We start from the raw sequence: 11,278 nt of genomic DNA, 5'->3' as shown, positions 1-11,278 counted from the left end.
GTTCCAAAAAAGGTCCAGTTGCCAGGACCACAAATACAAATTCCATCTAGGCACCGTTGCCCTAGAGCACACAAAAAACTATACATACCTCGGCCTAAACAAAAGTGCCACAGGTCATTTTCACAAAGCTGTGAACGAGCTGGGAGACAAGGCAAGAAGGGCTTTCTATGCCAACAAAAGGAACATAAAATTCGACATACCAATTAGGATCTGGCTAAAAATGCTTGAATCAGTTATCTTCTTCAGGATTGGTTAGTCCCCTACGGGATGGTTGAGCTAACGCCAAATTTTTCCCTCAGATTACACAGATCCACAAAGATTTAAAAAACAAATCCAATTTTGATAAACTCCCATATCTATTGGGTGAAATACCACAGTGTGCCATCACAGCAGCACGATTTGTGACCTGTTGCCACAAGAAAAGGGTAACCAGTGAATAACAAACACCGTTGTAAATACAACCCATATTTATATTTATTTATTTTCCTTTTTGTACTTTAGCAATTTTTCCACATAATATGACATTTGTAATGTCTTTATTCATTTGGAACTTTTGTGAGTGTAATGTTTACTGTTCATTTTTATTGTTTATTTCACTTTTGTTTATTATCTAGTTCACTTGCTTTGGCAATGTTAATGTTTCCCATGCCAATAAAGCTCTTAAATTGAATTGAAATTGAATTGAGAGAGAAAGAAAGAAAGAACATTTGAGATGAAGAGAAAGGGGGGGTCACAACAACCTGAAACACTTGGGCCAAGTTGGGTGGCAATTTTCTTTGTAGACTTTCTGAGTGGGTGAGAGAAAAAGGAAACACAACTAAACATTTCCACTCTGGCCAGTCTCTCCCCAACACTGTGGCACATGCTGAGATAAACAATAAACAAGGATGAAGACAGGGTCATGGTGACCACACGTGGTGGAGCGATCAAGGTTGTCCCAATCAGGTCTAGTTGGGACGGTCGGGAATCCATTCCTTTCCGAATGCAACCTACAGAGAGACTGCTTTTTCAGCTGGGTTCCACATGTCCAAAAATGTCCAGAAATACACAGCCCCATACTGACCACTCTGATAACAGAGACTCACATGATCCCATGCTGGGGGTCTCATCCCAGGACACATGCATCCCTCTTTTTTTGTATAAAGGTTGTTTTATGTAGGTTACATTACATACACTGTTTTTGGATGGATTGATAAAAGTGTAAAACATCCCTACATGAATTACTGTTTTACAATAGTGAAGAAAGGATATATGGCAAGGCCTCGATGGAGAATGGTCTCAGGCTAGTTGTACCGCTGAATTAAAAGCCAGTGGGAGTGAGCCTATGAGGAAACCAAGATCAGCCAAGGTTAGCCAGGAGACTAAATATAGTTGAATTTAATGAGACTTAATGAGAAAAGGATGTTCCCCCAAAGTGAATGCGAGGCATTCATTCATTACAAGGAAGTTTCGTGTTCGTAACAGTTTTCTCATGTGAAAGTTTTAATAAACTGCCTTGGGCAGAGAAGGTAGAACCCGTTTAACCTGCAGATTCAATACACTTTGTGTTAAGAATCTGGCAATATGTCCAAAAAAGGGAAAGTGTCCAAAAAAAGCTTCCCTTTGATTGTATTTACTTCCATCCTTTTTAGGAGGTGCTATTTGGATTTTCAGTGATATGGATTTTCAGCAGACTATTTCCATTTTCTCCTGCTAAAGCACAGAGGGATTGATTCAAGATGTCCTATCAATTCCTAGATGTTTTATTTTATTAAAAAACGAATTGTAATACACAATGAAAGATGAAAAGGAAATGCAATCTGGGGAGATATAAAGGAGTGTGACTGACAGATCTGACTGACAAGAGAGAGGCTTGTTGTGTTGTTCGTTATCTGGTGGTTGAGAATACAGGCAGGAGCCATGTCTAAGCGGCTCCGCGATCTATCCAAATCCACTGTTATTACCTCCTTGCCACATCCTTAAGTGGCGGGAAATGTTCAAACATTACTTCACATTTCACACAAACCGCTTCTTTTTTTCCCTTGCAACTTCCAATTTGTTTTTTCACGGTTTGGGTATACAGCATTAACATGTCACTCCATTGGCCGAGGCCCTCTTTAAGGAGACAGGAAGTGAATAACCTTTAAGAACTGCAATGGCATCGATAATGAACTACGCTTTCCTAACAGCCTGTCACCAGTCTGTCACCAGTCTGTCACCAGGTTTAACAATCATCAGCTCCTCTGGAACGATGTGGAAGGACGGAAGGAAGAAAGGAGGAGGGATGAGGGGAAAAGGGCCCTTCAAACCAGAGGTGCGAGGTGGAATCTGTGGCTCTTAACACATTTCATCAGATTCATTCAATTTGGGAAATATTCAACCAGAAAATGAAATGATTAGCAGGTTGGGTAGATTGAGAGGAAAAGGTGGTAGCGGTAGTTGTGTCGTGGCGTATCGCCTATTGGGACGACGTGTCGAAACACCATATATCCATCTGATTTAAATGATGTAGCGCTTAGATTCGTTGTAAAGGGAGAATATGAACCTAGCAACTATCTGAGGTCACACAGCAAAGAGAGAGTGCTACAGTAGTGGTGTCGATAAAAGGCAAGAATGACAGGAAGTGGAGTTCTTATGCTGAATGTTACAAACTAGATTTTACTCAGAAAGTGAAATTATCCCTAAAAGTATACATATGTGACAGTCTGCTGGGACCACCCATATGAAAATGTATACATGCACTATTGTTGGTTGCTTTGGATACAAGTGTCTGCCAAATGCCAGAAACACTCTGTGTCACCGTAAAAGGTCTCAGTCTCACTGCTAAATAGGCTTAACTTCCAGTTTATTATTGATAGATCAAAGTTGCGTGAGAACAATTGCCAATAGGCAAGCTGTGTGTGACCTGTGTCCCTGTGTGAATTTCTTTCTTTAGTGCATTCTGTTGCGAAATGTCAAAGAATGTATGACCATCGTCCTCCCAGGAGTGACAAATACATGTTGTTGTTAAGAACAAACATCTGGTCTCCCCTTCTTGAGAAAATGGTTAAAGGGTTTCTCAGTTCCATTTTTTCCACGTTGTTTAAAACCCAGGCTGCAGAGCACTGTTTCAAACTCTGCCCCACTTACTTGAACCCTCTCTTCAGAGGAGTACATTCGGTAAACGTGTGCTAGGGAAATATTTGCTTTGAATCATCAGAAGACATTATTTTATTTAAAGAGCCCTTTTGATGGAGGGCTACACTCGTCTCATGCTACAGCTGTGATATGGTTCAGTTGGCAGAGAAATCATTCAAATAGTGAAGTAGCATTACCGGTGTGTTAAGAGTGTGTGTGTGTGTGTGTGTGTGTGTGTGTGTGTGTGTGTGTGTGTGTGTGTGTGTGTGTGTGTGTATGCGTGTGTGTGCGCCCATAGAAGTGTGTTTGCATGTGTGTGTTGTTTGTGTGTGTGTGTGTGTGTGTGTGTGTGTGTGTGTGTGCACGCGCGCACAACTGTGCTCACCAGCATGCGTCCGTCTACGTCAGTAAGTTGAGCTGTGTAGACTGTGTATCTGTGTGTGTGTGTGTGTGTGCGCGCGCGCTCACCCGCATGCGTCTGTGCCCGTGTTTGTGTGTCAGTGTGCATTCAATAGATGTGTTACACCATACGGCTGTTAGAGAAGAAGACAGCCACACTGATCGCTCGTCAAAACGCTTCTGGCTGCAGGTACAGCATGTAAAAGGTCTTTGCTTTGAGAGTACCTGTCAGCTCCGCGCAGCACACAACATCAAGAGCCTTGCTTTCTGTCACTCCGCTCTCTATCCCTCTCTTCTTCACAGAGGAATCCAAAAGATCCAGATATTATGCCATCTGTAAAGGCAACATCAAATGAAAACATATCTCACAAAAGCAAAAGCGGTTAAGATTGGCACTTCAAACAGGAACAGGAAAAATACTATTAAAAAGGCCTACCAACCTGCTCCATGGAATCAACAAATATGCATTCAAACTGTACAAGAGGGGTTGAATAAATGCATTCTACAGACGATAATGGTATAGGAAACCTACAAAATAATTGCAAGAACCCCCTCTGCAGTTTAGAAAATGCTGTCATAATGCTGTGCTGATAAACATTTACATTAGCTCAATATGAAATGACAAATTATCACTTCTTTTAATTCATATTATTTCATAGCATACCTTATTGGAAATGAGTTACCATTGCTCTTTCTTAGAAGACAAACGTGGTGGGTAAGCTTATCATTCTTCCCAGCCCAGAATCAGCTATCAACAGCATCTTGCCATTGTATTTCAATACCTTGAGAATGTAAAAAATGAGGTAATAGTAGTTTTAATTGCAAAGTTAATTAGAACCATTCGAAAAAACATAAAATTTACAACTGCTACTAATCAAACTTATTTGCATTTCATTTGGCTATTTTATTGCATTAAATGTGTATTTTGACATATTATGGAGGAATTTCGAAGCCTGGGACAGGATACAGAGGGGTAGAAGGTAAGCTACAGTACATTTACTGTATGAACTGCAGAGTGTATGTTGGATCACTCCATAGTGCTTGAATCTAATCTTGATTAATGAACCGTCTAGTGAGGTGACACTGACAGATATGTTAGTAGGTTCTCTCCAAAGCACATTGCAGTATATTATTTCAGTTGAGCGTTCTCTGTCTGTCGGAGTAATGTTATTAGACGGACTATACTGAAAGACCTTTGTCAAATTCATGGAAAAGTATCAACTCTAAAAATTGCTTAGCAAATACAGACAGATCTACAGTAGCTCTGCTTGATGTGTGCTGGGCCTTGGTTATGAACCTACAATAACAAAAGCAATCGAGGCAGAGAATAGAGAATAGTTTTTCTTTCATTTCTTCCTACATTATTTGGGGAGCATTAACCAACTGCTCCACGTTTGCCGGGACAAAGGAACGGAACAAAAAAAAAACAAGCATGAAAACATTAGTGTCTCTGACGTGTTAATGTTTTCAGAGCCGCTGACTGTAACATGCAAAGAGTTGCTAGATAGATAATAATTACAACAATAATACAGACTGACCTCGCAGGCTACGCTGCCCTCCGGCTCTGACTAGTCTAATACACACTGGTGTCTCTGTAACTACACCCACCGAGGTGACATCTACTGTACAGTCTACAAGCTGGAAAAACACACACAGAGACACACACACACACACACACACACACACACACACACACACACACACACACACACACACACACACACACACACACACACACACACACACACACACATCTGCATCTCCAAGCTGAATAAATAAATAAGGGCCGCGATTGGGACATCGCCTTACATCAAGGAAGGGAGGAGAGAAAAGTGGTTGCTCCTAAAGACAATCAGTGAAAGTGGCCCTGGACAAATATAGAACAGAACTGGCCTGCCCACTGTCGTCTGCCCACTGCTATCGGCCTATGAGATCAGTACATACCCACAGACATGAGTAAGGTGGCAGAAACGGTCACAGTGTCGGAGAACAATACACTGACCGGTTAGGATCGTGCTGGCCTGGCCTTTTCATGGTCACTCAGGCACGATGGGAGATATACCAACATGATCCCCAACGTTCTCTGATTGCATGTCACAAACACACAATAGGATTCCAGGGAAAAGGAGGACCTGAGAGGACAGATGAATTTACATCATGAGATGTTTAGGTGATTTGACCTTGAGGGGGGTTCTGGACTTGGATCATTTGAATACAGTTTAGATATGCCGGCTCCACTAAAGCCTTCTATGGAATGGGTAAAGTCATCTGTGTAAAGTCATTCCAAAATGTCTGCAACAAACACATTTGAATTTGGTTCAGTTGTAAAGAGAGGAAAATAGATCATAGTGTAAAGATAGAAGTCAGTGTACCACAAACATCAGGTGCTGCATAGCTACTGAGGTAGGAGAGAGCCGGGATGAAAGTAACACAGGGCGAAGGTAACACACACATTTTCTCAGATAAGACAGAAGCTAGAATAATATACTAAAGTCAGACCGTTCCTAATGCGGAGGACGACCTCTCTATAATAAAACAGCCCAGTCTGACCATGTTTCGCCGAGATGTAGAGTTCTGCTTAGGTTGAAAATATATGTCGTTTTCTTAATTAACGCATCTAGTGAATAAATGACAGCATAGGTTTCAAGTATTATGTGAGCTAGTCTTGGGTGTTAACTTGGGAGAAGTTTCAGGAGAGACTGGTGGGATGAAAGTAACACAAATTTAACCCACGAGAGTCTAAACCCTGTCTAAGCCTGGGGAAGAGGGGGGAGGGTTCTAAGCTAACATATGGAATTGTTTTAAGATGGTCATACCAAGGATCATTTAGCTATTTTATTTAGAATTTTAAGACACCTTAAGTTAAGGTATCAAAAAAATATATTAAAAAAAGTATTGGATGAAACATTTAATATGGCATTACAATAACAGATTCCACACAATACACCATAAAATAAAAATATATATCTCATTTACATAGGTATTCAGACCCTTTACTCAATACTTTTTTGAAGCACCTTTGACAGAGATTACACCCTCGAGTCTCCTAGGGTATGACGCTACAAGTTTGGCACGCCTGTATTTGGGGAGTTTCTCCCATTCTTCTCCATAGATCCTCTCAAGCTCTGTCAGGCTGGATGGGGAGCGTTGCTGCACAGCTATTTTCAGGTCTCTCCAGAGATGTTTGATTGGGTTCAAGTCTGGGCTCTGGCTGGGCCACTCAAGGACATTCAGAGACTTGTACCGAAGCCACTCCTGCGTTCTCTTGGCTGTGTGTTTAGGGTTGTTGTCCTGTTGGAAGGTGAACCTTCGCCCCCTGTCTGAGGTCCTGAGCGTTCTGGAGCAGGTTTTCATCAAGGATCTCTCTGTTCTTTGCTCCGTTCATCTTTCCTTCAATCCTGACTAGTCTCCCAGTCCCTGCTGCTGAAAAACATCCCCACAGCATGATGCTGCCACCACCATGCTTCACAGCAGAGATGGTACCAGGTTTCCTCTAGACGTGACACTTGGCATTTAGGGCAAACAGTTCAATCTTGGTTTCATCAGACCAGAGACTCTGGTTTCTCATAGTCTGAGAGTCTTTAGGCAAACTCCAAGCGGGCTGTCATGTGCCTTTTACTGAGGAGTGGCTTCCGTCTGGCCATTCTATCATAAAGGCCTGATTGGTGGAGTACTGCAGAGATGGTTGACCTTCTGGAAGTTTCTCCCATTTCCACAGAGGAACTCTTTAGCTCTATCAGAGTGACCATCATGGTCTTGGTCACCTCCCTGACCAAGGCCCTTATCCCCTGATTGCTCAGTTTGGCCAGGATGGCAACTCTAGAAGGCCAGCATCAAGGAGTTCCTCTGTCCAGTGTCTGTGTTCTTCTGCACATCTTAATCTTTTCTTTTTATTGGCCAGTCTGAGATATGGCTTTTTCTTTGCAACTTTACCTAGAAGGCCAACATCCCGGAGTCGCCTCTTCACTGTTGATGTTGAGACTGGTGTTTTGCGGGTACTATTTAATGAAGCTGCCTGTTGAGGACTTGTGAGACGTCTGTTTCTCAAACTAGACACTCTAATGTACTTGTCCTCTTGCTCAGTTGTGGAGTAGTACACAGAGTTGTACGAGCTCTTCAGTTTCTTGGCAATTTCTCGCACAGAATAGCTTTCATTTCTCAGAACAAGAATAGACTGACGAGTTTCAAAAGAAAGGGCTATGTTTCTGGCCATTTTGAGCCTGTAATCAAACCCACAAATGCTGATGCTCCAGACACTCAACTAGTCTAAAGAAGGCCAGTTTTATTGCTTCTTTAATCAGAACGACAGTTTTCAGCTGTGCTAACATAATTGCAAAAGGGTTTTCTAATGATCAATTAGCCTTTTAAAATGCTAAACTTGGATTAGCTAACACAACGTGCCATTGGAACACGGGAGTGATGGTTGGTGATAATGGGCCTCTGTACACCTATGTAGATACTCCATTAATTGATCAATTTTATGTTATTTAAATGGGCAAAAAAATTTGCTTTTCTTTCAAAAACAAGGACATTTCTAAGTGATCCCAAACTTTTGAAAGGTAGTGTATATATTTTTTGTAACCTTTATTTAACTAGGCAAGTCAGTTAAGAACAAATTATTATTTACAACGACAGCCTACACCGGCCAAACCTGGACGAATCTGAGCCAATTGTGCACCACCCTATGGGACTCCGAATCACAGCCGGATGTGATACAGCCTGGATTCAAACCAGAGTGTCTGTAGTGACACCTCAAGCAGTGCCTTAGACCACTGCGCCACTCGGGAGCCCTTAGTACCCTTCCCCAGATCTGTGCCTCGACACAATCCTGTCTTGGAGCTCTACAGACAATTCCTTCGACCTCATGGCTTAGTTTTTGCTCTGACATGCAGTGTCAACTGTGGGACCTTAAATAGACAGGTTTGTGCCTTTCCAAATCATGTCCAATCAATTGAATTTACCACAGGTGGACTCCAATCAAGTTGTAGAAACATCTCAAGGATGATCAATGGAAACAGGATGCACCTGATCTCAATTTCAAGCTCATAGCAAAGGGTCTGAATACTTATGTAAATAAGGTATTTCTGTTTTATATATATATATATATATATATATATATATATATATACATACATACATTTTCAAACATTTCTAAAAACCTGTTTTTTCTTTGACATTATGGGGTATTGTATGTAGATTTGATGAGTAACATTTTGTATTTAATTCATTTTAGAATAAGGCTGTAACGTAACCAAATGTGGAAAATGTTAAGGCATTGTATTTATCCCTATATTTTAGGCACTAAACTATCTTCATATATGTCAGGGATTTCTTCGTCGGAGGACGATATGGCGAAATCATCATCGGAAAATGAGGACCAATATGCAGCAGAGTTGAGATGGTTCATTTTGAACTTTTAATAAATTCCAAAACGAACATACAAAATAACAAAAACGAACGCACGATACACTGACAGTCCTGTTAGGTTTACACACACTAAACACGGAACAATCTCCCACAAATACACAAACAAACACACCCAACTAATATAGGACTTCCAATCAAAGGCAACACCACACAGCTGCCTTCAATTGGAAGTCCACCCCAATTAACTCAACATAGAAACAGATCAACCAGACTACACATAGAAATACATCAACATAGACCATAACTCAAAACCCGGAAATAATACATCAAACGCCCTCCTAACTAACACACCACCCTGAACCACATAAAACAAATACCCTCTGCCACGTCCTGACCAAACTAAAATGACAATTAACCCTTATACTGGCCAGGACGTGACAATATATACTTACATCATTTAAACAAAATGGTACCGGGACCTTCATGTTCATGGGTCTCAGCTTTCAATATAGTGTCATATAGTTTCATATAACATAATATAATATAATAATATAATATAATATCATAATAGGTTGTAGGCCAAACCGTTCGGACGCTACAGACGTTTTTGTGAGAAGATTGATTTTCGGGATATCTCATGGTCTGACAAACACTGCTCTAACTCTGCCACATTTTCACCGCAGATGCGGAAGGGCGATATTGGCGGATGTGGTGATTGAGACGCAGCCCATGCAACAACAAAAAACATATCTCTAGCTTAAACTGATGAATTTTGATGGGAATTGTTGTATTATGCTAATTAGATATCCTCGGGGGCGCGACCATTGTAGGCCAAGGGTTAACTGATGACCTGGAATAAAATAAAATAAAATGTAAACATAGGCCATTGTCTCCTCTAGTTCATATTGCTTTTATAATGTTAGCAAAATACGAGACTGAATCTTTGAAAATTATATATGATCATTAAAATTATGCATTAATCAATTGACTTGATTGATCAGCTTGTCACATAAGCTTTTATCAAGAGGTTAGTGGTTAAAAATAAATATCTTCATGATTCTGGGGGTCAATAACCTTGTATCAAGCCATAGAATTGTAATAAGCATGATGAGTTTGCCTTTTGTGAAGAGAATAAAGACATTTATTCTATCAAGACACGAGGAGCGCACATGACAAGGACAACTGGAGCGAACATGATTGGTAAGGGCTAAGCATGAAGTCATTGAAAATTGTGAAAAACATCTCCTACTGCATTCCCGTTAAAGTGAGATGAGAAAGGTATGGTTCATGTAGCTATTATGTGATCCATTTTAGTGAGATTAATATTGTAAGGCAAAATATTGTGGTTGCGCAACATTGCAATGTTGACGCATGGATCATTTTTATACACTTAGAACCTATTACATTATTTATTCAAATCAACATAAACATGACATGATGGCTGATGGTACATTTGTTGAAAGTAACGAGCATTACAAAACAGAAACATGGAGATAAGACAGACATTGTGCACTTTTCGCCAGCTGTTACTTCTGTCCCTAAGCCTACCTTCAAACTCAGTGCCTCTTTGCTTGGCATCATGGGAAAATCAAAAGAAATCAGCCAAGACCTCAGAAAAAGAATTGTAGACCTCCACAAGTCTGGTTGATCCTTGGGAGCAATTTCCAAACGCCTGAAGGTACCACATTCATCTGTACAAACAATAGTACACAAGTATAAACACCATGGGACCAAGCAGCCGCTGAGGAAGAAGACGCGTTCTGTCTCCTAGAGATGAACGTACTTTGGTGCGAAAAGTGCAAATCAATCCCAGAACAACAGCAAAGGATGCCAATTGCACGCTCCCTCAAAACTAGAGCGGCATTTTATTGTTCCTAGCACAAGTTGCATATGTTTAGTGATCATGCTGTGTAATCAGCTTCTTGATATGCCACACCTATCAGATGGATGGATTATCTTAGCAAAGGACAAATGCTCACTAACAGGGATGTAAACAAACGTCTACACAAAATTGGAGTGAAATAAGCTTTTTGTGGGTATGGAACATTTCTGGGATCTTTTAGTCGCTAAAGGTAGAGGAAATATATAAGTTCTTTGTCATAAATATGGTGTCTTTAGCTCTATCAATATCTGAGTAATTAGTGGAAAAAAACTAAAGGTGTTACAGTACTTTCGTCCCAGTTCTCCCCTACAACATTCTGTATGACATTGACCTTGTTTTCTCTAACAGAGACAGGACTAACTAATACACAGGGGTAGGATCTTAATTTGAACTTTATTGTCGCAACAAAATAATCCTGCAGTACCAGGATTTTTGAAGTTTAGTCCATAATGTTGCTTGATCGGTGGTTAGGCTATTTGCTGATCAAAATTAGGCTACATGGAAAGTAGAATAGTTTTCATATAACTGTGTGTT

This window comes from Salmo salar, chromosome ssa17, assembly GCF_905237065.1.
Source record: "Salmo salar chromosome ssa17, Ssal_v3.1, whole genome shotgun sequence".
Lineage (NCBI taxonomy): Eukaryota > Metazoa > Chordata > Actinopteri > Salmoniformes > Salmonidae > Salmo > Salmo salar.
The sequence above is the reverse complement of the archived record's forward strand: the minus strand, read 5'-3'. Positions refer to the sequence as shown.